This window comes from Macaca thibetana, chromosome 7, assembly GCF_024542745.1.
Source record: "Macaca thibetana thibetana isolate TM-01 chromosome 7, ASM2454274v1, whole genome shotgun sequence".
NCBI classification, from domain to species: domain Eukaryota; kingdom Metazoa; phylum Chordata; class Mammalia; order Primates; family Cercopithecidae; genus Macaca; species Macaca thibetana.
In genome coordinates this window covers 15,760,618-15,788,250 of record NC_065584.1, presented here as the reverse complement: position 1 = coordinate 15,788,250, position 27,633 = coordinate 15,760,618, and the positions used below count along the sequence as shown (strand labels likewise).

At 43.7% G+C, this 27,633-nt stretch overlaps 1 protein-coding gene and 1 long non-coding RNA gene across 2 annotated transcripts in view; one reads left to right on the top strand and one right to left on the bottom strand.

Annotated features, from left to right (window-relative positions):
- The window catches only part of TC2N (tandem C2 domains, nuclear), a 271,057-nt gene that overhangs the window by 239,119 nt on the left and 4,305 nt on the right, over positions 1 to 27,633 (bottom strand). The gene's annotated exons all lie outside the window — the stretch shown is intronic.
- On the top strand, positions 116 to 26,373 carry LOC126959722 (uncharacterized). Its single transcript, XR_007727627.1, has 3 exons — positions 116 to 238; positions 14,786 to 14,843; positions 24,547 to 26,373. It is a non-coding gene; the product is annotated as an uncharacterized LOC126959722 (long non-coding RNA).

The window sequence follows — 27,633 nt, the reverse complement described above, 5'->3', positions numbered from 1 at the left end:
CCACCCACCAGGGCCGCCCTGCCCCGTGGGACGGGCGCGAAGGGGCGAGGCAAGGCGGGGGGGGGCGGGGCGAGGCGGGGCGGGGCAGGGCGGGAAGTGGAGTGGCGCGAGGGGCTGGGCGCGGAGGGGCTGGGCGCAGAGGGGCGGGGCCTCCCGCGTACCTGAGACGAGCTGCGCCTGCGTCCTCCGCGACTCCGCGCTTGGCAGCCCCTTCTGGGAAGGTGTAAAATGCCGCCAGGTATGGGGTGTGTTGTGGGAGAAGAAGGGAGACAAGCGGTAGGAGGGGGACAGAGGGGAAGCTATTGGCCTGATGAAACTTCTCTGACTTGGGTAGGCAGGAGCAGTCTTTCTGGCTGGAGATGTTTCTGCACACTTTTCTTAGAAGCGGAGTAGGCATGTTATTACTTGACTTTTAGAGTTTTTATAAAAAGTCTAATTTATAAAGTCTAATTTATAAAGTCTTTGAGGATCAGCCCTGCTCTCTTCGCTTTTGTTGCTTTCTATCTGCTACTGCCTTGCCATCATGGGTGTCTTGGAAAGAATATTAAATGTATCCACCACAGCACCTCGCACCCCGGATTCTGAGGGAATCCCCTCTAACCCTGGCAAAGCGGGGGCCTGGCCCTTTTCTCTGGGCTTCCTTGGTGGAAATCTCAGCACTGCTTGGAAAGTTGTTGAATGAGTTTCCTAGATTGTATGATGAAGAATGGCTCAGCATTTTTTGTTTGTTTTGTTTTGACAGAGGGTCTGTCGCCCAGGCTGGAGTGCAGTGGCCGCTCATGGCTCAGTGCAGCCTCGACCTTCAGGTCTGAAGTGATCCTCCCGCCTCAGCCCCTCCCCCAAGCAACTGGGAATACAGGCGCGAGCCAGCATGCCAGGCTAATTTTTTAATTTTTTGGTAGAGATGAGGTCTCATTATGTGGCCCAGGCTAGTCTCGAACTCCTGGACTCACGTGATCTTCTCACCTCTGCCTCCCAAAGTGCTGGGATTACAGGCATTGAGCCACGGTGCCGGCCTGGGTGGTTGGACTATAAAATCGAAAGAAAGATTCATACTTTTCTTGCTGGAGAGCAGTCTTTCCCAGAGTGAGTTCTGTCCATCTCAAGGTCCTAGAGATGCTGGAGTGGGGGTAGGGGTAGATCCCCAGATCACATTAATCTGGGGGAAAGAGACACACAATACTTGTTTTCCTTGAGATTCACAATGCATGCTAGCATTTTACAGACCTAAGAACCATGTTTTACTTTCTTTGATCCTGCATCTCCCAAATGTGTTTGACCATAGAACTCTTTTCTTGAGAAATGCCTATTTCCAATCTTGGGCATTAGTGTTTCAACAAATACTTTGAAAACCACTGCTTTCAAGTCCTAGTAAGTTCACCTTTAATAATGTATCACCACTGTTTGCAAAGTTCTGCACTGTTTACACAAAGGTTTCATGAGTCATTTCATTTAATCCTGGAAATTGCAATGTAGCTGTTATTATCTTCATTTTGCTTTTGAAAATATTTAAAGGTTAGACAACCTGTTAGTGGTTGCCCAAACATACAGTCAAGATTTGAATCTGAACTTTGAACTCCAAGGCATTTTAGACTAATATTCTTTCTCTCTCTCTCTGCTCTCTCTCTCATTTGTTCCTTTTTTTTTTTTTTTTTTGGACAGGCTCTCACTGTTGCCCAGACTGGATTGCAGTGGCACAATCATAGCTCACTGCTGTCTCAAACTCCTGGGCTCCAGCCATCCTCCCACCTCAGCCTCCCAAGTGTGCTTGGACTACAGGCACATGCCACCATGCCCGGTTACATTTTTTAATTTTTTTATAGAGACAGGGTCATGCTTTGCTGCCCAGGCTGATCTGAAACTCCTGGCTTCAAGCAATCCTCGCGCCTCAGCCTCCCAAAGTGCCGGAATTACAGGCATGAGCCACGGTGCCCAGCTTCCCTTGCTACCTAAGGAGAGCACATCCTTGGTTAGAAATTACTGGATTCGTGTGTTAGTTGAATCTTCTCAAGGGCAAGACCATAAGTTTACCTATATTTTACTTCCTTACAGCACCTGACTTAGTGCAGGGCACAAAAGTGTCATTGAAATGTACTGAATGAATGAAGGAGGAATGAATGCTCGATAACTACTAATTGAAGTGAGCTGATACTTGGTTCCTTAAATGAACACCTTTAACAACCTCTTTGCTGATACAGAAGTACCAAGAGCAGGAGCTTCCCTAATTGTTCCCAGTTTTCTTCCCTAGTCCATCTTAAAACACTTTCCTAGAAGAATCCTCTCTATTGACAGATACAGTTTTTCTTGTAAAATCATGAAGCCAATTCCTTTGTTTTCCTTGAAATGGGCCTCCTTCCTGTTCTATCCGAGGCAAGGCTACATGAATGGAGGGTATTGTACACCTTTCTTTGTGCTCTTATTTCTAATCTCTTCCCACAAAAGGATTGTCCTCAAAATATTATGAACAGGTTTTTGTTTGTTTTTTAATTTAGCAGTTTTATATTATTTGAAGCTGATCTAAGGAGAAAAATAGACTGGTCAATATGGATAACGCGGCTGCTTAGATATACTGTGTGTATCAATTCTTTCATTTGATAGAGAAAATCACATAATTCCTACTCTAAACCCCTATTCATTCTTTATTTAATGCAGTTTAGAAGTGCTTTGTGACTCAGCCCAAGCCTACCTCTCCAGCCTTATCTCCCAGTATTTCCATCACACCTTTTTGACCTACTGAAGGAATTGCAGTTCCCTAAACTGTCAAATTTGCACATACCATTCCCTCTACCTTTCTCTTATGAGTATCAACTAGCAAACTCATGTTCATCCAACCAAAATACCACCTCTTCTAGACAATGAAACCCCACAACTCCCATTCCTGACTCAATTAGGTGCCATTTCCCAGCATAACCACCACAATCCATGTGTATGTCTATCATGGTGCCTATGTAATAGCTGCAATTACTGGCTTCTTTTCCCACTTCCCTCTAGATACATTCCAAGTGAGTTACCAATGGGCAGGAATGATGACTTCAACCTCTATTTCCTGACCACACAGCATAGCACTTAACATAGAAGGCACTCAACAATTTGTTGAATAAATGAAAACATAGCTTCAAAAGAGTATGAATTCCTAGAGTGCTTGTGAAATAATTTTACAAATAAATGGTCATGAATATAGTGGGTAGCAGACAGATGTTTGCTTCTCTCAAAATTATTTCCTTCCTATTTTCTGCCTTAGAACATAACAGCAGAAGCCTATACATATTCATTCATTTCATGTATTTGTTCAAAAAATATTTCTGAGTGCCTACCATATAACAGATGCAGTCCTAGGCACTTGCTTCAGAGACAAAGTGACATTTTAGAAATATCATGGATGCTCACCAAACCTCAATTCTTCTCCCTGGGCATGAAGCTAAACTGCTTTGCCCATTCACTCCCCTTGCATCTAGATAAGGTCATGTGGCCAGTTCTGACCAATGGAATTTGAGCAGAAATAGAGTTTTACTTTTGCATCTAGGCAACTAAGAACAGGTGAGCCTTCACCCTACTCTCTCCCTCTTTCCATTCCATGACAACCTTGGACTAAACCATGGTAACCATTGCTAAAGCTCACAATATGACAAGATGGGAGAAGTATCTGTGTCCTTGATTGGCTTCATGGAACAAAGCTCTCACCACTGCCCACTAACTTTGATTGGATGGTGATGTGAGTGAAAAATATACTTTATTGTGTTAAGCCACTAGTATTTGGGTTTTTTTTTTTCCAACACCTAGCTTTACCTACTCTGATAGGCACTGTCATGGATGATGACATATAGATTACATTAAACATATCAAAAAAATGTTTCTCATGCTATCGGCATTCTACGGGAGACATAGAACATGAAAATTTATCAAGGAGTGTATTAAAGTCATAGAAAATTTAAGTTTGTCCCAAGTAGATAAAGAAAAATCTTTGTGGATACATAGCTCTCTATCTTTCAGGTGGCCACCTTATGAGAATGCTGACATCTTCACCTGAAAGCAAGCACAGAGTCACCATCATGCCTTCTTCATCATCTTTATCTGCACTTCTCTCTCTCTTTCAAGCACTTCGAAGGGTTTCCCTGAGTGGGCTTCAGGAGATCCAGTGTTACTCAAAGTCTAGTATATATTTGGGAGAAGAGAGAAATAAAAAGGCTAGGCTCTAAAGGGTCTTGAATATCTTACTGAGGAATTTGCCCATTAATCCACAGGATACATAGTCGAATAAGCTAGGAACTATTTGTAGTGAGATGAGTTGCTTTTTTCTTTTTTCATTCCCTCCCTCATCATCTTCTTACCTGGATAACTGTTACCCACCAAACTAAGGTAACAATGGGATAATGCCTGGTCACAGATGCTCCACCAAGAGAACTAATCATGAAAGTCTCATTTCTCAGTGCCCTCCCACAAAGCCCTTCTTCAAAACACCCGTCTGCCTCCTCCAAACCCCACTAATCAATGAAACTTCATAGCACTAAAAGGCTGACACAGTTGTATTAGAGGTCTAAATGAAAAATATTCAGCACCTAGAGCAGGAGGCAATAGCACCAGTGGGGTCAAAGGAAATCTATGAAGGAGGAAACAAAGAGAGAATCCAAAAACAAAAGGTTTTCCACCAACCACATGATTGGCTCACCCAGGCTGAGCAACTGGTCCAAAGAGGATGAGAGCACATGAAACTGATCAGGATTCAAGAACAAAGGCCCCAAACTCACTGAGAAGAGCAGAGAAACATCTAAACCCCTACTTCTGTGACCTCTGTATGGACTGGAAGAAATGACTCAAACCTGAAGCAAATGACCCTGCATTCTTCTGGACCCATGTCAACTTGCTTAAATTGGAACTCCATTTCCCCAAATTTATTTCCCTACATGGTTACAAGTTAGGTTGGCCAAAAAGAAGAATTGAGGCAAGATTTGGAAGGTGAAAGTGGAGCAGAGCCACTCCCTCTGAAGATCCTTGTGACTACACATGGTGGCAGACACACAGAGATTCTGGCAGGTTCCAGCTCGTCCTCCTCCCCATGTCTAGCTCTTCTTTCCAACTCCAGTCCCTGCTGGCCAGAGGACCCAAGATGACTCCAGAGCTTGGTGGGAGACCTCCAGAAGTATCAGCTATCTATGGACTTTTCCACAGCTCCTCTCCTGGGTACCACTCCAGCAGTTAGACATGTGCGGCTTCCTAGAATCATTACAAGTTCTGGCCTTACAAGTCCACCTGTACAGGACTTCAGGATGGCTGGTTAGTGACTTTTCTCTAATCCTTCAATTCTGCTTTCAGACCTTTACTTCACCAGTTTCTCACATAATTCTGCAAGAGATTAGTCTCTTATCAGTAAGATTCTAGTGGTTCTGCTTCCCTGATTAAACCCCTCTAATACACCATTCATGTTCTTGGCTACCTAGCAATAAGATTATGTGGATTGTACTACCCTTCCCTTCCACCTTTTTTGTTTTGTTTTGTTTTTTAGACAGGGTCTGGAGTGCAGTGGCGTGATCATGGGTCACTGCAGCCTCCACCTCCCAGGCTCAGCTGGTCCTCCCGTCTCAGCCTCCTGAGTAGCTGGGAGTATAGATATGCCAACACACCCGGCTAATTTTTTTTTTTTTTTTTTTTTTTTTTTTTTTTTGTAGAGACAGGGTTTTACCATGTTGCCCAAGCTGGTCTCAAACTCCTGAGCTCAAGCCATCTGCCCACCTTGGCCTCTCAAAGTGCTGAGATTACAGGCATGAGCCTCCATGCCCGACCTCCTTCTCCTACACTATTAAAGGCCAAGTGCTGAAGTTATTTATATATAGGAACTACAGAAATTTGGGTAACAATTATGCCCTGGTAGTAGTCTCCCCATAAGAGGGTGACTGGTTGCCCACTGCCTTCACATTGAATTTACATAATAGAAGAACTGACTTTCAGTTTTTCAAGCTTAGAAACTTGCTCCTTTTCTCTTTTAGCATGCTGAGTAAATCTCTCTTGAAGAAGGAAGTTTGGTCAGGCTCACCAGAAGTAGACAACAGTATGTCTGTCTATTAATATAGAATGAGAAATAGGATTGTTGCAAGGCCCAAACATGTGTATTTTTTTGCCAAAACACTATGCCCTGAAGAAATAGCTATCCAGGAAGCTAAATGATAACCAAAAGGTTGCCTGATCAGGGAAATGGAATGAAAATTAGGAGAGTTGGGAGTAATATTGAATGTTAGCATTGAGTTATGATAGCTACCATCAATACTACAGAAGGGACTAACCTGTCAAAGTTGCAGATAAGCTATGTGGTTCCAGTTTCTGGAGCCACAGTCCTAGTCATATTCCTTCTTTTTAGTAGGTTACAGTATTGGCCCCAGGACTTCATCGTGTACTGTATCCATGCCCATATCCAAAGCCTATGACTTCGAAGTTCCTTCCACTGAAGGAGTGGAGTTTATTTCCCTACCCCTTGATTTTGGGTTCAGCCATGTGACTTGCTTTGGTCAATAGAATGAAATGGAAGTAATTGTGTTCAAGTTCTGCACTTAGGCCTTAAGAGACTTCATGTGTTTCTGCTTGCCTTCTTGTACTTCTACAAATGCTAGAAGACTTCCCTGGGCCAGCCAGCTGGTCCAAGGAGGGTAAGACACCCTAAAGCAGAGTCATGCCAGGTAAACCCAGCTTAGAACAGCTAATCCCCAGCTGCCCAGCAAGCATGAGAAATAAAAGATGATTTTTTTTTTTTTTTTTGGTACCATGGCATTTTGGGGATATTTGTTACACAGAAATAGTGACCTGACATATCCTCCCACCATGATTTTCTGGAATAGGGAAAATCTAACCCCGTCATGGCCCCAGAGTTCCAGACCAATGTTCCCAGGACTCCTCTCCCAAGTCACTAGGCAGCACCAATTTAGCCAATGGTAAGTTAAAAGATTCAGTTTCTCACACTCAATACAATTCTACTTGGAATTTTCTGTCCTTTGGGTTAGATATAAAATCTAAATATTTGTTAATAGCAGAGATGAGAAAGATTTAACAACTTTTCAGAAAGTTACTTCTGAATATTAGTGATTGTACATGCCACTCAAAATCACTGTGTGAAATAACATTCGAAGCCTATCATTTGTAACTTCTGCTTTCATCAGAGCTTTAGGAAAATACCTATGCCCAGCAAAAACCCCAGGCAGTTTTAGGACGCCAAAGCTTTCTTCATCTGTCTTTAAACCCGCTCCACATCCATAAAGATAATTCATGAATAAATGTGGTTGGCAGATGAACCAAATATTCAAGGACATCTTTTTTAAGCCTTTAGTTAAGACCTTTCGTTTGTTAGTTTACACATTAGTCTCTCTATGAATTAGAAGTGGAGGGAGGGGCTCAAAATGCTTTATAATCCTATTTTTTTCAGACATTCCTTCTTTCTCCACCACTCCCAGCCCTTCACTATCTTCCTCCACCCTTCTAGCTTATGACAGGACTAATGATGTTGGGATAGTTTTTGAGGAAATGTGGGAGGTCTGTAATACATTTCCTACTTGACGTGGGTTACATTTTTACCAGAAGAAAGGAAAAAAGAAAACAATGCAAATATATTTCCAGCACAGCTGGGCGGCAGCTCCATAAAGTGGCTTTTAAAGAGCTATCCCATTGCCCTGCGAGTTGACAGCACTCCAGGGAGGGGACAGGGTCTGTGAGGGCCAGAGAGGCATACCCTTCCATTCCTGAGAAACATCCCCTCAGGAAACGATTTGGCATTTCCTACAAAACATGAACTTGTTTGGCAGCCTGACCAACTCATCACCCCTGTTCATCTCATATTGCATGCCTGATTAATAACAATGACATAGTGAATACAACTTCAGTAGGAAAGGGGGGAGGAAGAGCCAAACAACACCGTTGTCAAACAAACACGCATGCGCACGTGCCCACAGACTCACTCACACACCCCAATATATAAAGCCACTCTTTAAATGTTGGGAAATATAAAAATGCTTCCATCAAAACCATATTATGGGCCCAATGTGGTGGCTCATGCCCGTCATCTCAGCATTGTGGGAGGCCGAGGTGGGCAGATCGTGAGGTCAAGAGATCGAGACCATTCTGGCCAACGTGGTGAAACCCCGTCTCTGCTAAAAATACAAAAATTAGCTGGGCGCGGTGGCACATGCCTGTAGTCCCAGCTACTCGGGAGGGTGAGGCAGGAGAATCGCTTGAACCCAGGAGGCGGAGGTTGCAGTGAGCCAATATTGCACCACTGCATTCCAGCCTGGGTGACAAAGCAAGAGTATGTCAAAAAAAAAAAAAAAAAAAAAAAAAAAAAAAAGCCATCTTATGTTACTGGGAGGGACCAGGGTTGAAGATTACTTCCTTTCTCCCGTCCAAATAGTACATCGACATACTTGGGGATGATAATAGCTGTCATTCTTCATGGACCTACTACGTGCCAAACACTGTGTTAATGGTCCATATAAGTAAGTGTATATACATTGGCTGGGTGCGGTGGCTCATGCCTGTAATCCCAGCACTTTGGGAGGCTGAGGAGGGGGTGGATCACTTGAGGTCAGGAGTTCGAGACCAGCCTGGCCAACATGGCAAAACCCCATCTCCACAAAAAATTAGTGACGTGGCGCACACCTGTAATCCCACCTACTTGGGAGGCTGAAGCAGGAGTATCACTTGAACCCAGGAAGTGGAGGTTGCAGTAAGCAGAGATGGTGCCACTGCACTCCAGCCTGGGCAGCAGTGTGAGTGAAACTCCATCTCAAAACAAATAAATATGTTTATACATCTAGTTTAATTCTTGCAACAACCATTTAAGAATTAGTAGGCATTATCTAGAGGTTACAGATAAGTAACTTTTTCAAGATCACAAAGAAGTAATGGTACAGATTGGACTTGAACCCAAAGCTAGGTGTGACTCTAAAGCTCAAGCTCCTTTTGTTAAGTCACAGATTTAGTTGGTAAATTGTAAAGCCTAGACTTAGGGTTGCTTCCTTACTCAAAGCCCAATGAAATTGTCATCTCTTCTGTGGGTTCTTGCCTTGTTCTGGACAAAATTCTTATGGTTACAAATAACAGAAAACCTCTCCAATTAGCTCAAGTAAAAGTCAGGGAATGGTATTCTACTCCTACCCTTACTTTGGGTAAGAAAACAATGGGAACATATTCAGAGAACTGAACAAGCAGGCATCAGAAAGGGCAGGAGCTAAGGTAGCCCAGACACCCTTCAGCCTCGCATTTCATGGAGACTGCTTCTTTTTGCACACCTGCGCATCCCAATCAGCTTATCTGAGTCACCATTCTCTCAAAGCTGCAGTCTACACCTGATTCTCTAATTACTTCCTCGATGGTATATTTGTCCAGCCTTTGGGCTCAGGACCCATCTTAGAAGTAAGTGCTTCTCCCCAGTTTTCTGGGGACGAATCTGATTGGCTCAGCTCATATTTTCCGACCAGGCCACACACAAAGTACAAATTGCTGGCTGGTCTATGGTTGGGCACCCGTTGGTCAGATGTTCGCCCTGGTCCACTCAGAGGTAGCTGGGGAGGAGAGGGTGAAGGGATCTGCTGCTGCACCTCTGGGCAGGGAAGTACCCTGAAATCCAGCAGATAGATGCTTAGCTCTTTCTCTCCTTTCTTTTGTAAGACTGTCACACCTGCATTAGGATTGAATTTTAAGTAGCCTCCCATTGCTCTCCAACTGCCCTCTATTTGTTTTCTAGATTCTTGCAGTAACATCTTGTTGTGGTTCTATCTGCAATGCCTTATCAGAGTGCTAAAAACACAGTGGACCCTAAAAAATGATTTGTTGTATTTAGGTAGAGTTCATCGTGGAAAGGACCAAGACAGAAGATCAATAATTTTTTTTTTTAATATCTTCCCTTGTCCACCAAAAGATCATCAAAACTAGAGAGAATATCAAATGCCTGGTGACAAGTCTTCGGCTGCACTGGCTTCACAAGAGCTTATGTGGAGAAGAAAAAGAATTTGAGCCAGAGCAACGAAACTCTAAAGTTGTTTCCAGCTCTCTTACCAAAAGAGGCATCCAGCCCAACAGCTCTCAACCTGGAGTAAAGCTCCCACGTGCCAGGTGGAGCATCCTTGCTTTGATTCCATCCCTTTACTCCCATTCAGAGAATTCTATTTGAATTTAAGTAAATGACTCTTCTGCTATTATTGTGGTAAGCTTGATTCTGCTGTGATTAGAAAAGAACAAAAAAATGAACAATTGCAAAACCTTTGTGTTAAATTACTGGTAACAAATTACCGGTAACTTTGTTACAATTGGCATTGTGACTGAGAGCTGTTGGTTAAGGACATTCTGCTGCCCGCAGCTGAGGTGACACTAACTGTATCAATAAGGATGTTTTCAGCCTCAAATAAACAGAAAACCCAATTCAAAAAGGATGCTTTCAGCCCCAAATAACAGAAAATCCAATTCCAATGGTCATAAAAACAAGGAAGGCCGGGCGTGGCGACCCATGCCTGTAATCCCAGCACTTTGGGAGGCCGAGGTGGGTGGATCATGACGTCAGGAGATCGAGACCATCCTGGCTAACACGGTGAAACTCCATCTCTACAAAAATACAAAAAATTAGCCGGGCATGGTGGCAGGCGCCTGTAGTCCCAGCTACTCGGGAGGCTGAGGCAGGAGAATGGCGTGAACCCAGGAGGCAGAGCTTGCAGTGAGCCAAGATCATGCCACTGCACTCCAGCCTGGGTGACAGAGCAAGACTCCGTCTAAAAAAAAGGAGGCTGGGTGTGGTGGCTCAGGCCTATAACCCCAACTCTTTGGGAGGCCAAGGCAGGTGGATCACCTGAGATCAGGAGTTCAAGACCAGCCTGGCAACATGGTGAAACCCCATCTCTACTAAAAAATACAAAAATTACCCGGGCATGGGGGTGGGCACCTGTATGTAATCCCAGCTACTCAGGAGGCTGAGGCCAGAGAATTGCTTGAACCCGGGAGGCGGAGGTTGCAGTGAGCCGAGATCATGCCACTGCACTCCAGCCTAGGCAACAGAGCAAGACTCCATCTCAAAAAAAAAAAAAAAAAAAAAAAAAAAAAAAGAAATGTTTTAGTTTCTGTAATGGTTTAAATTGTCCACAATTCTTTGAAACTCCTTTCAACAAAAGCTGGAAACTGTGTCCTCTGAACTGCATCTAGGCTAACCATAGTGACTGATCAACCAGCAAAGTACAGTGAAAATGATACTATATGATGGCTGATGCTAGGTCATAAAATGTGATGCAGTTTCTACATAGTTATCTTTGTGTGCTTACTCTTGGAATTCAGCCACCATGCTGTGAGGAAGCCTGCGCAGTTTGTGGAGACCCACATGAAGAGGGCCACGTAGAAAGGAATGAGGCCCATGACCTTCACATCTGACTGAGCCAGCATTGACTTTCCAGTTTGTGAGGGAGCCGTCTTGGAAGTGGATTACCCCGGGTCCTGGCTAAGCTGCGCCACCTCACCCCTTGTCGAGTAGATCCAAGCCTTTCCCACTCAGCCCTGCCCACATTGCAGATTCATAAACTAAATAACGATAAAATGCAGTTGTTTTGAGCCACTGTTTGGGAAAAGTTTGTTGCACAACAATAGATAACTAATATGGTTAACCTATGAGGAAATCCAAAGATAGATCAGCCTTCAGACTCATTTATTTCCAATTCAACCATTTAGCATTGAGTGTTTTCCTTCCCTTTTCTCTGTTCTGCATTGTGTAAGTTTCGTCCTTAATCTAGTTCCATTTGTGGTTGTAGAATGACTGCCAGGGGAAGACCCTCCTCCTTCAACTCAGGTGAAGAGAATAGAATAAATTCTCCTGGAATGCTCTTAAGAGAAAGTAACTTTCCCAGAAGCCAGCAAACCTCTCCTCTTATCTCTTTGGCCAGAATTAGGTCACATGCTTACTTTTGAACCAATACTGGCAAAGAGGATAAGATATCATTTTGACTGATCAGGCCTATCCCTTAAATTGAGACCAGTTTCCCAAACCACATGGCTGCTGCTTATGGGATAGAATGGATGTTGGGAAAGTCGCTTCACCAATTTAAGATATCTGAAAGAAGGGACAGGTAAATGAGAAAACCCTCAGGTGGTGACCAGCCCAGGCACATAACTAAGAACCCACAGGATTAGGAGTATCCTGGGTAAGCCAGTTGAGGGTCTAGCATGATACAGATTGTCTACTTTGAAGACCCACGTGACTGCAGATCCTCCCTTTTCCCCTTTTCTGGCATTTCCTATTTTTGTTAACTGCCTTACCTTCTTCAGCCATCTGCATATTTATTCCAGCTCCCTTGCCTAGTGGGAGGAAAATGCACTATTCAACTTCTGGTAACTTTATTCCAATTTCTCTCTGAAGAAAAACCTCCTGACATATGTAAGGGTTGGTCTCATTATTTTTCCCATTTTTGCCAATGAAATAACTAAGGCTTTATGATAGTCTTGGGAAGATTACTTCTCCTCCCTGGATCTGTCTACTCACATGAAAAATGAAGGGAGTAGACCAGAAGATTAATAACCTCTCAAGCTCCAGGAGTTTCTGTACTCTTCCTCCTGTCTTTTCCAAGATGACTTCAGCCGTGGCTGAAAATTCGTGTCGTTTGTTGCTGCGATGCTGTATGCCTAGCTCTTCTTCGTAGTCATCATCTCTCCAACATTCACTATTTTGCTTTCACTGCTTTGGGCCATATGCAAATCCTGCCTTCCTTTTTCACTTTTTGGGCAGGCTGTCTCTAAAAGTAATGAGGATTCCTTAATTTTCTACATGGCTTTTTCCTGTTTCTACCTTTGACCTTGTGCTGCCTCCGTTAAACACAGCACAACAGTGTAATGGAGTTCAGCGAACATTTCATTTCCAGAAATTTAATAGGATATTTCATGAAAAAAACATTTGTGTGAATTAAGTATAGGAGACAGAGTCGACATCTGCTTTTAGTCTCATCATGAGGCCCACTCTTCCTCCATTCCAAAGTTGCGTGGCCGCTGTGACTTCCCACTATTGCACTTCCCCAGTCAGAGTTGATTGGTTCATGAGATGGTATCTAACCCAAGGCGATCAATCAAAATCCTTCCCTAGAATTTTTTTTTAAACTATAACTAGAAAAAAACAGTCAGTCCTCTTTGTAGTAACAGAAGACACTTTAGGTAGAAGAGGTCAATCCATAATAACAGACTGTGAAGTTGATGTGCCGAGAGAAGTAAAGATAAGAGATGGTGAAGGATTCCAAAGGCATTAGATTTCTTGGTTGCATTCTTGGTTGAATTCACCTCTACTTTTCCCCTAGTACTAGTACACAAACCACACGAGGTATAAGCCCATAACTAATATATTTTACCTAAGTTAATACATGTTTAGTTCTTGTCACTTAAACACAAGAGATTTAATATGAGTACTGAGAAAACTGTGTCCCTATAAGATTCTTTAGAACTGAGTCTAGCATTTTTATTCGACTGTGATTTGCATACATTTTTATTTTCTTTAATTGCGTGCCTCTGAGTATTTGTTTATGGCATTAAAGATTGGGTTTAGAGGCCAGGCACAGTCACAGCGGCTTATGCCTGTAATCCCAGCACTTTGGGAGGCCGAGGTGGGTGGAGCACCTGAGGTCAGGAGTTTGAGACCAGCCTGGCTAACATGGTGAAACACTGTCTCTACTGAAAGTACAAAAAATTAGCTGGGCGTGGTGGCATGCGACTGTAATCCCAGCTACTCACGAGGCTGAGGCAAGAGAATCACTTGAACCTGGGAGGTGGAGGTTGCAGTGAGCCCAGATCACGCCATTGCGTGCCAGCCTGGGCAAGAGTGAAACTCCATCTCAAAAAAAGAAAAGAAAAGAAAAGATTGGGTTTAAAAAATGGGATTTAGAGGCAGAAAACCTGAGTTGAAGTTCGGGCATTAATACTTTTTAAACATGATGACATTGCAAGAGCTTCCCTGAGCCTCAATCTCTTTCCTAAAAAAAAAAAAAGAAAAAAAAAGGGACAATTAAAATTGTTGCCTTAGCAACCTCTCAGAGTCATGATGATAATCAAAATAAAAATTGGGGAGGTATGGGGCCATATTCATCTTTGCATTTCCAACGTCTACTTTAAAGCCTAGGACAGTGTAGTACATACTGAATAAATATTTGGTGAATGAAAGAAAAAACACAAAAGTATTTTATACACTATAAAGCGGGGATCCCCAAACCGCTGGCCTTGGATCAGTACCAGTCTGTGGCCTATTAGGAACCAGGCCACACAGCAGGAGTTGAACAGCAGGTGAGCAAGTGAAGCTTCATCTGTATTTACAGCCTCTCCCCATCACTCATATTGCCACCTGAGCTCTGCCTCCTGTGAGATCAGTGGCAGCATTAGATTCTCATAGGAGCACAAACCCTACTGTGAACTGCACACATGAGGGATCTAGGTTTCATGCTCCTTACGAGAATCTAATACCTGCCTAGGCACAGTGGCTCACGCCTGTAATCCCACCACTTTGGGAGGCCAAGGCAGGCAGATCGTGAGGTCAGGAGTTCAAGACCAGCCTGGCCAACATTGTGAAACCCCTTCTCTACTAAAAATACAAAAATTAGCCAGGTGTGGTGGTGGGTGTCTATAATCCCAGCGACTCAAGAGTCTGAGGCAGGAGAATTGCTTGAATTTGGAAGTTGGAGGTTGCAGTGACCCGAGATTGCACCAGCGCACTCCAGCCTGGGTGACAGAGCAAGACTCCATCTTGAAAGAAAAAGAAAACAGTTCTAATGTCTGATGATCTATCACTGTCTCTCATTACCCCCAGGTGGGACCATCTAGTTGCAGGAAAACAAGCTGAGGGCTCCCACTGATTCTACATTATGGTGAGATATATAATTATTTCATTATATATTATAATGTAATAATAGAAATAAAGTTCACAATAAATGTAATGTGCTTGAATCATCCCCAAACCATCCCCTCACCCCTAGTCCATGGAAAAATTGTCTTCCATGAAACTAGTCCTGCTGCAAAAAGATTGGGGACCACTGTTCTAAAGGACTATTTAAATGCGAATTATATAATGAAGACCACTTTACAATAATATAGGGTGTGTATAAATATTAATATTGGCAACTTACGTTGGTCTTGGGCTGAATGACAATTTCAGTGTCATGAACAGAGCTTCCTGTAAACAAACTGCAAAGTGAGTGGAATTTGTGGACAGTACCTCTCCAACCTTTCTTTGGTTGTTCTCCCTCTGTTTGGTCTAAATAGTGTCTCTGGTCCCAAGTTCTGTAAGTGGCCAGTGCTCTAGAGCTGTTTGATGCTGTTGCGGTAGCATCGGAATGAAGAAGGAGGTTTTAAAAATCACCTAAGGCTCTTTCACTTATAATTAGCACATAACCTTACCTGTCCCTTTGAAGTATCACTATGGCTGAGGCTCCCACAAAATTCTCAGGCTGAAAATTGCTTATTTATAGCTCCTTTTTCTCTTCCCAAATGCCTATGTAAAATTATTCAAAGAAGACATGCAGATCCAAGAAGCACACTAGCCTGGTGCCATTCAGCATATGGGCAAACAGACCTCCACACTGTATTATGCCACCAGTGTTTATCCTGAATCATCATGAAGTAAAACTCTATACATGGAGTCTAGCTACTAAGACAAAAAGTGGTCCACACTTTATTTTTAGCATCCATCAAAATGAATAAAGTTATTTAAAGGTTTAGTGCTTCAAAAAATATTATCTGAATTATCTGAAGTACATTTCCCAAAATGATTCATTTTCTAACTATTCAAGATAGCCTTAGTTTTCAAGTATCATTGCTCATTCAATGGTTCAATAAGTTAATCACGGGTTCTAGATTCCCATAATGTAAATTTCACAATCCTTAACATTATACAGTAGGTGAAAACAGACAGCCTCCCAGCAATAGGCATATTCTATTGGAATAAAAATGCAGCCAGGCGTGGTGGCTCATGCGTGTAATCCCAGCACTTTGGGAGGCCAAGGTGGGCAGATCACCTGAGGTTGGGAGTTCGAGACCAGCCTGACCAACTTGGAGAAACCCTGTCTCTACTAAAAATACAAAAAAAAAAAATCAGCCAGGCATGGTGGTGCATGCCTGTAGTCCCGGCTACTCGGGAGGTTGAAGCAGGAGAATCGCTTGAACTCGGGAGGCGGAGGTTGTGGTGAGCGGAGATCATGCTATTTCACTCCAGCCTGGGCAATGAGAGTGAAACTCCGTCTCAAAAAAAAAAAAAAAAAAAAAAAAAAAAAAAAAAAAAAAATATATATATATATATATATATGCTCTGCCTCACTAGCCTTAACTTTTTCAATCGGGAAACCTGTCTTTGATCACATTTCCTAAAGCAAAGATTGTTGTGAAAGAATAGATTATCATGAATTTTTGAATTTTGTTACCCCCACCAATAGATCACTAACTTGTCGTTTAAAACAAATGATCTCCCACTTTCCTACCTTAATAGATGTAATATAATGTGTGTGCTTTAATCTTTGCTTGACCAGTGAACCATACCATATCAAGAAAGTTGCATGATATGTTTGAGGAACTGAGAGGGCCAGAGCCACTGGAGCAAGAGAAAGAGAGAGAAAAGGGTAGGAAGAGAGGGCAGAAGAACATGGGGTAGAGTTGGCCTGGCCCAGTGGCTCACGCCTGTAATCCCAGCACTTTGGGAGGCTGAGTGGGTGGATCACGAGGTCAGGAGATTGAGACCATCCTGGCTAACACAGTGAAACCCCGTCTCTACTAAAAATACAAAAAATTAGCCAGGCGTGGTGGTGGGCACCTGTAGTCCCAGCTACTCGGGAGGCTGAGGCAGGAGAATGGCATGAACCCAGGAGGAGGAGCTTGCAGTGAGCCGAGATCACGCATCTGTACTCCAGCCTGGGCGACAGAGCGAGATTCCATCTAAAAAACAAACAAACAAACAAACAAAAAGGAACATGAGGTAAAGGAGATGGCATGGCTGTTATTAAACATTTGCTGCTACTCTAAATAGGCTGAGAAGCCATTGGAGAGTTTGGAGTTGAGGAATGACATGAACTGATTTTTTTAGTACAGATCGCTCCAACTGTTGGGTTGAGAATAGAGTGGAAGGGACAGGGGCAGAGGTGAAGGCAGAGGGACCAGGTAACTGATTCTGCCTATAATCAAGGTGAGAGAGGAAAGTGGCTGGGACTCAGAGTGTAGGAGTGAAGGTGCCAGGTATGAGGGTTAAATGATATAACATATGCACAGCATGATAATTGGCACAGTCAGTCCCCAGTAGATGTTCACTATGATAACAGCATTCTGAACAACAAGACCCAGTAGTAGATGGTTGGTTCATTGCATGGCAGACCCAGGTAAGTGATTACAAACTAGGTAGTCGATGTCAGAATTAGAAAAGGAACTTTTTGAACATTTCTGCATGTATCAATTGAAGTGAAATTGAGTCAAAAGTAAGAGTTCATGCTGCCCTTCATTGAATTCTCTGCTTGGATTTTTTTTTTTTTAACTACACACACACACACACACACACACACACAATCTGTGATCAAAAAAGTTATTGAAGTGCCGTGGTTGCCCAGAATTCAGCCTGACCTTGCAGCACTCCTAGTTATTAAAAATCATTTCTATGGGCTTACATTTTTTGGTTTAACAAGCACAAGAGGCCATGAACTCTTAATATCTGAAGCAAACGTGTTAAACATCTGGGATCTGGCATAAGCTTCTCCTGTGGGATGCATTGTTTGTGCAAACTTTTATTGAATTTAAAAAAAAAGTAAGTACTGAGTTTCAAAATATTCGTGTAACCTAGTAAGAATATTTCTCTGAATCCAGAGTCAAAATACAGAGTTTTAAAAACTGATTTATAAACTTAAATTTAAAATTAGGTTAGAAGTCTGTTCTTAAAAAACAGCATGGTTTTGAAGTGGAACCAAACTTCAGCTCTAGCTCTAACAGCAGATGGCTGATCTAAGTTAAATAGGTTTTTCCAGGCTAAAGGCACAGCTTCTGACCACTCTAAGAAAGCCATGGGGTTTGCAGGAAGGGTACTGGCCTAGAGTTTAGGGCAAGTTCTGTGACAAACACAGATAATCTTGGGCAACTTACTTTACCCTGGGCTTGATTTTCCTTATTTTCTATAGAAACTGGAAGGAAAAATACTTACCCATGGATCTTAGAAATGTACGAGGATAAGAAATAAAATAAAATAATAAGTGACAGAACTTTTAAAAGTTCTACACATAAGATGAAGAGGAGGAGGAGGGGGAGGGGGAGGAGGAGGAGAAAGAGGAGGTGGAGGAGGAGGAGAAGGTGAAGGAGGAGGAGAAGGAAGTGGGGGGGGAGGGGGAGGTAGAACATACGAGATTCCTATTTGAAGATGCAAAAGACCAAACAAACTGAACAAAGCTTTTTAATGAAGAAAGACTAAGGGTTGTCTTTGGAGTGTTCCTCTAGGGAGGGACAACCTCTTGTATTCCTTTAGTATCTCCTTGAAGTGTTCAGGGAAGCATCCGGACACAGGGGACAGTCTTATCCATCTAGAGTAACTGACAGACGAACAGGTCCCTCTCGACTTTCACAATCCATAGCCTGAACATTCTGAGAAGTAAGTGAGAGCAAAGCCTGGCTCAGCCCACCCCATTGCCTCTGCTAGACTGAAGGACAGGAAATAGAGAAGGAGCCAGTCCTCCCCAGAAAGGGACAGGGATAGCTTTTTAAACTCACCTCTCCCTTCTGACAGGAGGCTGCTATTCCTTGCAATGTATTTTTGTGCAGCTGAGGATCTGGAGGGTTTCTGACCTGAACAGTGGGCTGGGAGCTGAGTGTGGGAGCTGGAGTTCTGCATAATAGAGTAGGATGAATTTGGAGTTTGGGGACTCTGTAGAAAGAGGAGATGAAGAAACAAGTTGAGTCGGGGAAAGGAAAGTGGGAACCAGTGGAACAGCAGGGATGGAGAGCTGAAAAGCAGGTTCCCTTCTGTCCTACCCTCCACTCTCAAATCCTCAGTAAATTTGCCTACACACCCAAATGCAAATGGAATGTATTCATTTCTAGGGCTGCTGTACAATGTACCACAAACCGAGTGACTTAAAACAACAGACGTTTATTCTCTCACAGTTCTGGAGGCCAGAAGTCCAAAATCAAGGAGTCAGCAGGGCCATGCTCCTTCCAGAGGCTCTAGGGGAGAATCCTTCCCTGCCTCTTCCTAGCTTCTGTTGGTCATGTAAATCCTTGAAGTTCCTTGGTTTATAGCCTCAAAACTCCAACTCTGCTTCCATCTTTGCATGGCTGCCCTCTTCTCTGTGTATCTTTGTGTGTCCTTTTGTAAGGACATCAGTCATTGGATGTAGAGCTAACCCTATTCCAGCATGACCTCATCTTAACTTGACTAATTACATGTGCAGAGATCCTGTTTCCAAATGAGGCCACATTCCATGTGGACGTATATTTTCGGGAGGACACTATTCAACTCACTACAGTGTTGTTTATTTTTGTTCTTATGGAAATCAAGTAAGAAGTAGAATCTCATCTCAGGGGCAACTGGCAAGGGACGATTGGATGGTGGGGGACAAGGGGAGTTGTGGCGGTGGTAAAATGGCCTGTGAACCAAACGAATCCAAGGGAAGTGCCGAGGTTGGAGTCAGAAGTGACCACAAAAATAAAAGCCCCCTCCACTTCCCATGGGAGTTTTAGAAGTGTGGGAAGACTTTGGAATTCCACAGGGCATGGAGTAAGTTCAAAGCAATATCATCCAGATCTCAAAGGCCAGGAAACCACAGCTGACTTCTGGGTTACAAATAAAACAAAGACATATGAGAGAGGAGAAAAAAAGATGAAGCAGAAGGAAGGACAAACGGTGGAGAGATGAGCATGAAAGACAGATGAGTTTTTTGAAGAGAGACAAGGGAGGGAAAATCACCAGTTCTTTGGGGTCAGGGTTAAGGCTCTAGCACCTGGCATATAAAAGGTATTCAAGATATGTTTAGGGGCCAGGCGTGCTGGCTCACACCTATAATCCCATCATTTCAGGAGGCTGAAGTGGGTGGATCACTTGAGATCAGGAGTTTGAGACCAGCCTGGCCAACATGGTGAAACGCTGTCTTTACTAAAACATACAGAAATTAGCTGGGCATGGTGGTGCACACCTGTAGTCCCAGCTACTTGGGAGGCCAAGGCACGAGAATTGCTTGAACCCAGGAGGCGGAAGTAGTTACAATGAGCTGAGATTGCGCCATTGCACTCCAGCCTGTGTGACAAAGTGAGACCTTGTCTCAAAAAAAAAAAGAAAAAAAAAGTAAGTTTAGGGAAGGAAAAAGGAAGATAGGGAGGAAAGAGAGCTGTGCCTGGGAGGCCTCATGTGGTGTCACTAACAATTGCCTCCCCTGTCCCCAGAGCTGTCTATATTGTGGCTGTTTGTTCATGACCCTAATTAATGTCAAAGCCCAGAGTGCCATGTGGGAACCCTCTCTGCACCACAGGTCTTTAGACTGAAGAGGCAGCAGTCCCTCTTCCACCAAGGCCTCTGGAGTCTCTCCATCCTTTTCCAATGGTGCTTATTCTATCTAAACTCTCATTTGAGTGGCCACATATCCTGGCCTCTTTGTGGTTTTTGCTGTCCCTAGTGCCACCAGAGTTTACCCTACCTTGAAAGGTCACAGAAGTGGTCTAAATTAGGGAATATCCTTCAACACAAAAAGGCAAGGAGAGCCCTGTGGATTAAGCCAATTGTTTTTAGATCACTTGAGATACAAGTAGTTAAAACAGCTTAGGATTGGAAAGATCTTGTGGTTTATGAGAAACAGCACTAGACCAAAGGTAGATCAAGCAAGAGACCCATCTGCCAATCTGCCACTCACTCCCAGCCTTCCCTGAAGCTAGTCAATCCCCAACTCCAACCTCAGAGTCCTCATTGTAAAGGCATTTGTCCCTCATGACGGAATTTCTAGATCCTTTCAGTTGTCATGGACTATATTCTATACTTTTCTGGAAGCATTCTCAACAAAATATAATTAAAATTACCTCCCTGGTACACCCATAGTGCATTTCCAGAGGGAAAATGTTGCTAGAGACTCCCTTCCCAGTTTGTAGAAAGTGGCCAGGAAATGGGTCTGATTTCAAATCTCTCTGAAATGCAATGAGAGGAAAGCACTGAGGGAATGCTGAAGTGGGGTCACTTTTGTCCCCCAAGTTCCAGGAACCATTTATAAACCGAGTCATGGCTTGGGTGAATGGCTTGTAAGTTTGAAGTGAAGAAAGATGTAGGGGTACCAGCTGCTTGCTCAGATAACAAGGAAGAAAGACACCAAGCACCTCCACACACATCACCTTATTTCTCAAAACAACTGGAGGAGGTATTATTATCCCCATTTAACAGATGAGAAAAGTGAGGCTCAAAGAACCTCAGTAAATTAGTCCAGGTCACAAACTAGTAAGTGGCAGGGTTGAGACCCAAATCCAGGTCTATTCAACTCCAATCCCAGCATTCCTTCCACTATTGGCAACAGATTGGCACTATGATGTCCAGTCACCTGAACCACAACAAAATTCCTATAAAGAACCAGAGTGGTACCCAGCCCACTTTTCCAAGTTTGCGTAAAGAACAGAGCCATGCTTTTGAGTTGGGAGTAACAGCTGTTTGGGCAGGGACCAGAGCAAGAAATTGTTCATGCAGGGATATTTAACCAGCTCAGTGCCCAGAACAGAGTGGAAGCTTGAAGAATATTTGGGTTTTTGTTGTTGTTGTTTGTTTGTTTTTTGAGATAGGGTATTGCTCTGTTGCCCAGGCTGGAATGCATTGGTGCCATCATGGCTCACTGCAGCCTCAACTTCTTGGGCTTAAGTGATCCTCCCACTTCAACCTCTTGAGTAGCTGGGACCACAGGCATGCACCATTATGCTTGGCTGATGCTTTCCTCCTCCTCCTCCTCCTCCTCCTCCTTCTGCTTCTTCTGCTTCTCTTTCTTTTTCTTTTTTTTTCTTTTTTTTGGTAAAGATGGGGTTTCACCGTATTTCCTAGGCTGGTCTCAAACCTCTGGCCTCAAGCAATCCACCAGCCTCAGCCTCCCAAAGTGCTGAGATTACCAGCATGAGCCACCACTCCCAACCAAGAATATTTGTTGAGAAGTTGAGTAAATACAGGATTCAGGGTTGACATCGACATCTTTTCTTTCTTTTTTTTTTTTTTTTTTTTTTTTTTTTTTTTTTTTTTTTTGAGACAGAGTCTTGCTCTGTCGCCCAGGCTGGAGTGCAGCAGTGCGATTTTGGCTCACTGCAAGCTCCGCCTCCCGGGTTCACGCCATTCTCCTGCCTCAGCCTCCCCAGTAGCTGGGACCACAGGCACCCGCCACCACGTCCGGCTAATTTTTTGTATTTTTAGTAGAGACGGGGTTTCACTGTGTTAGCTAGGATGGTCTTGATCTCCTGACCTCATGATCTGCCTGCTTTGGCCTCCCAAAGTGCTGGGATTACAGACGTGAGCCACCACGTCCGGCTGACATCGACATCTTCTGCAGGTTACCAAAGAAGGATCTGAGGCTCAGAGAGGCCAGATGACTTGCCCTAGGTCACATAGCAGAGAGAATTGGACAAAGAACCAAAGATGTCTAGACTTCAGACAGAGATCTTCCTTCACATCACCATAACTCCTCTGGCCAGGATAATTTTTCCTGTACATTTTAATTAAATGCAGTATACTTTGAGCCAAATGATTGCTAACCTCCAACTGAGAACACTTATTTGCCTAATGAGTTCTTTAGCAAAAGACTCTGCTGCTTCAGGATGCAGAGATAGCTTGGTTAATGCATGTTTCAGTTTTCATATTATGCTATGAGTCATTTTTGTTTATCTTAGAATTCTTTCCTCATCTGTTGTGTGTGGTGGCCCCAGTCACCAGGGATAGGAACTTTGTCACTCACTCAGGAAGTGATGGACTGACTCCCTGTGAGTGGATGAAGAAACTGCTTTCATAAGCGTGGTCATGCAGATCAAAGTGTGGGTCCTCTACACATGTTCCCAATTAACTGTGGCCATCCCATTCCGTGTCCCTTGCACTCTCCAGCATAGTTTCTAATCCTTTAACAGCCCAAACAACAAGAGGGAAGCCCAGCCCAGCCAAAACAAAAGCAGAAAACAGCCAAAGGAAGATGAAAACATCCTAGTGATTAGTGAGAGAGATCCAAATATCCCAGTATCTGGAGCCACCTCGGGGTACTGGGATATTTGGAGCTTCTCACCGCAGGGGGTCGCCTCATCTGCACCCAGTGTCACTTCCCACAAGGACCCCAGAGCTCAGTCTGTAGCACTAGACTCTGTGCTTTGATACACACTGCTGGCCATCTTCACAATACCTTCACCCAAATGTGGCCATCTTCAATTCAGCATGTTTCATTTGTCAAACTGTGTAGTTAAGATCTATCCATTTAACTGTATGTAAGTATTACCTTAACAAAACATAAAAATTTTAAAAAAGAAGCAAGTTTAAAATGACATTCACCTTTCCCTTCTACCAAAACTCTTCCTCCTGAGGTCTTTAGCCCACTCAGGGTGTCCTTTGGCTCCCTAAACCTCCATACCCAATCAATCACCAAGACCTATTGATTCCACCTATTCCATTTCTCTTGAAGCTTTCCCCTTCTCTGCATTTTCCCATCATTGCATTCTGCTCAACCTACTGACACTGACCACCTACTATGGGCCAGGCACTGTGCGAGACTGTAAGTCTACATTATGAACAACACACAAATAGTATCATGCTGGAGTTTGCATTTTAGAACCCCAGGTGGAAACTACACCACAGGGGCACTGGTAATACAAAAGGAGTGACTCCCTCTACACAGGGGTGGGGGCTTGGTGGGCTGCACAGACCACACAGGTCAGGGATGGCTCTGGAAAGTTCCTAGAGAGGCTGATCTCTGTTGAAAGATAAATAGGTATTTGCCAAGTGGGCAAAGAGAAGAACTGCATTCCAGCCAATGAGAAGAGCTCAGACAGGAGCAGCTGGAGGGAGTACCTCAGCCATTCTGGTTTGTCAGGGATGTGTTTGTTTCTTCAAGAATGTGTTCTAAAGGAGGAGAAAGTGGTAGGAGCTGGAACTGGAGAATCAAGCAGGAACCAGATCACGGAAGGTTTTGTCAATCTTATTCAGGAGTTTGAAACTTAGTCTGTGGGCCTGTGGGCAGACGGAATGTCAGTAGAGTTCTAAGTAAGGACCTAGTCAGCCTTACTCTTTAGAAAGATCACTTTAGGAATAATGTTTCTTATGTGAACAACTGCAATTATTTTTCTTAACTCTCATCTCCCCTCCCTCCATATACCATTTCCAAAGTGGAAAACAAGATGATGTGTTTTCCCTAATAAAAAATGGAAACTAAATTAAAACCTCACCACAGTTTCCCATAGCAGACAGCAGCAATTCCAGACTCCAAGGAAAATTGTTCCTGGAGATGTTAATAGTTGTTATGGGGAGTAGGGGGGCTGGGAAAGGGGGGAAATCATTTCCTTGCAAAAAAAAAAAAAAAGTTGGATTAACCTTTATATGAAATTAAGCAGGTTTCCTTTTCATTGCAGGACTTCTCAGAGGCTTCAATTTTCTAAAATCAACTGTGACTGTTTGAAAAGGGGATTCAGCATTCAAATTCCCCAACTTATTAAACAAGTGAGTTCCTTGATCTTGGAGCGTTGATTAGCATCTTCATGGGCTAGTCTTCTGTGAAATGCTGACCTGCACAGTATGAAGTCCAAACTCAGCCGGGCGCGGTGGCTCAAGCCTGTAATCCCAGCACTTTGGGAGGCCGAGACGGGCGGATCACGAGGCCAGGAGATCGAGACCATCCTGGCTAACACGGTGAAACCCCATCTCTACTAAAAAAATACAAAAAACTAGCCGGGCGAGGTGGCGGGCGCCTGTAGTCCCAGCTACTCGGGAGGCTGAGGCAGGAGAATGACGTAAACCCGGGAGGCGGAGCTTGCAGTGAGCTAAGATCCGGCCACTGTACTCCAGCCCCGGCGACAGAGTGAGACTCCGTCTCAAAAAAAAAAAAAAAAAAAAAAAAAAAGTCCAAACTCAGCTAGAATAGTGTTCTGAATAATCTAGCCTCAACTTTAATCCCTTCCTGCCATACACACATCCTTGTATCCTCTGTTCCAACGACACTTGTCTTCTTAGTGCCCTTCCCCTCTCTCTATGCTTGAGGAATTCTGGGTCATCCTTTAAGCCATAGCCAAATAGCAACTCCACTGTGAAAAAGTGGTCTGTAGTGAGGGTTGCAGAGATACAGGTTGATCTGAATCAAGGCTACTGTCCGTGAAACCCTTTATATAGTATGTGGAAATTATTTGGATGAATAACTCTGTAATCTGTGAATCTGTGAAGAGGGATGGACTACATTTTACAAAGCAATTAGGGGTTCTTTGTGACTGGCAAAGAGACTGTGGCCTCTGGAGACTGTGCACTGTCTTGTGTTTAAAGAGACTTCAGTTTTTCCCAGCCTCTCTGCTCTAGATTACATGAAGAACAGAAGCATCATGTCAAGCCACTGGATACCATAATGGAGTGGGACAAAGGGAGTGCTGGAAAGATGTCTGGAAGTCCATGTTTGGGAATGAGTGGGGGTAGCCTGGATCTCTAACAAGGGCTATTGGAATGAAGGAAATTGACTCTAGGATGGAGAGACTGGAAATCAAAAAGAACCCGGAGAATGAGTCTTCAGAAGAACAGCCACAAGAAAGTACCATGTTCACATAAGTGGATACAGCTACTTTCTTTTTTAAAGCAGGAACAGGAAGAGGGCAAGTAACAACAATAACAAAAAGCTGTGACTTTGCTCAGGAAGAGATGTTCTAGAGACTGCTTCTGTGTGCTTAGGAGAGAAGAAAAGAGGAATTTAAGGGAGAAGTAATAATGCATAAAAAGCTTTGTACTTTGTCCCTTGGACCCAGCTTTGCTTTCATTGGACAGGACCTAACCCTGACTACCACCTTGCAACTTTGGGATGGAGAACAGGTGAAGGGGAAGGTGGGCCAGTGCAGAGAAAGAAAGAAGAGAGAGAAGAGAGGCAGGGGAAGAAACAAGAGGAGGAAGTGGAGGGAAGCAAAGGCGTCACCAGCTCTTATGCAGAAGTAAACAGGAGCTGGACATGATGGCTGATGCCTGTAATCCCAGCACTTTGGGAGGCCAAGGCGGGTGGATCACTTGAGGTCAGGAGTTCAAGACCAGCCTGGCCAACGTGGTGAAACCCTGTTTTTACTAAAAATACAAAAATTAGCCAGGCCTGGTGGTGGGTGTCTGTAATCCCAGCTACTTGGGAAGCTGAGGCAGAAAGATCACTTGAGCCTGGAAGGCAGAAGTTGCAGTGGGCTACCTGTACTGCAGCCTGGGTGACAGTGAAACCATGTTGTTGGGGGGAAAAAAAAAAAAAAAAAAAAATATATATATATATATATATATATGCATTGCATTTGACTCAGCAACTCAATTTTGTAATTTTAACTAATTTTAAACAATTGGTCTTAAATTATAGGCTGGGTGTGGTGGCTCACACCTGTAATCCCAGCACTTTGGGAGGCTGAGGTGGGCAGATCACTTGAGCTCAGGAGATTGAGACCAGCCTGGGCAACATGGCAAAACCCCATCTTTACCAAAAATACAAAAAAATCAGCCAGGCAGGCACCTGTGTTCCCACCTACTTGGGAGGCTGAGGTGTTAGGATTGCTTAAGCCTAGGAGATGGAGGTTGCACTGAGCTGAGATCACACCACTGCACTCCAGCCTGGGTGACAGAGTAAGACTCTGTCTCAAAAAAAAAAAAAAAAAAAAAAAGGAAAGCATGGATTCAGAGTTTGACCCGGGGAGGAAGAGGAAGAGAAAGAGAAAGAGAATCAGCCACATCTCCACCTCCTCTTAGTTTTCACCTCAGCCATCAACAGGTTTGTTGGTCTTTGTTGAACCGGCAAAGGAGTGGAGTGGAGCTGAGGGAAATCTGGTGAAAATTAAGATCAAGAGCAGCCTTGAGGCAATTTCCCAGGATGGAAGCCTCCTGCCGCTGCAGATCAAGTGTGAGCAGCACAGGGCGCCTTGGCTCAGCATTTGCTGGAAGGAGCCACTTCCTCTCCTCCCTGCGGCCTGCCCCATCCCTGCAGTCACGCCAAATGAGGCAGCCTGCTTCTTTTTGGTGTGCCTTATTGTTCCAAAACTTCTTGGAGTACACCTGGGAACTCTTCACCACCTACTGATGAAAAGTCCCAGCTTTTATGGTGAAAAATGATGTCCCGGATTCTTTTTTTTAATCGCATTGAAGTCCCTAAAAAGATAACACATTCCAAAGTTCCAACAGACCAAAAAAAAAAAAGAAAAAAGGCCAGAAGCAAAGGAGTCTACCTCTCTGTATGACTTCTGAGTTGAAAAGATCTCCCTGACTAACTATGGTTTTACTGAGAGATGTAGATGATGATTTTAATAATGCCTTTGCTCAACAAAAATGTAACTGTTACTGGCCATAGGGCTGCTTCTTAGAAAGACTGGTATGGAGAGACTGGCTTAGAAAGACTGGCTGTGTGGAAATGCCAGCCTTGGGGCAGAAACCTCCATGAGATCTTTTTAAAAGTGGAACTAGAACAAAACAAAATAAGACAAAACAAAACTACGAGGTTACAGCAT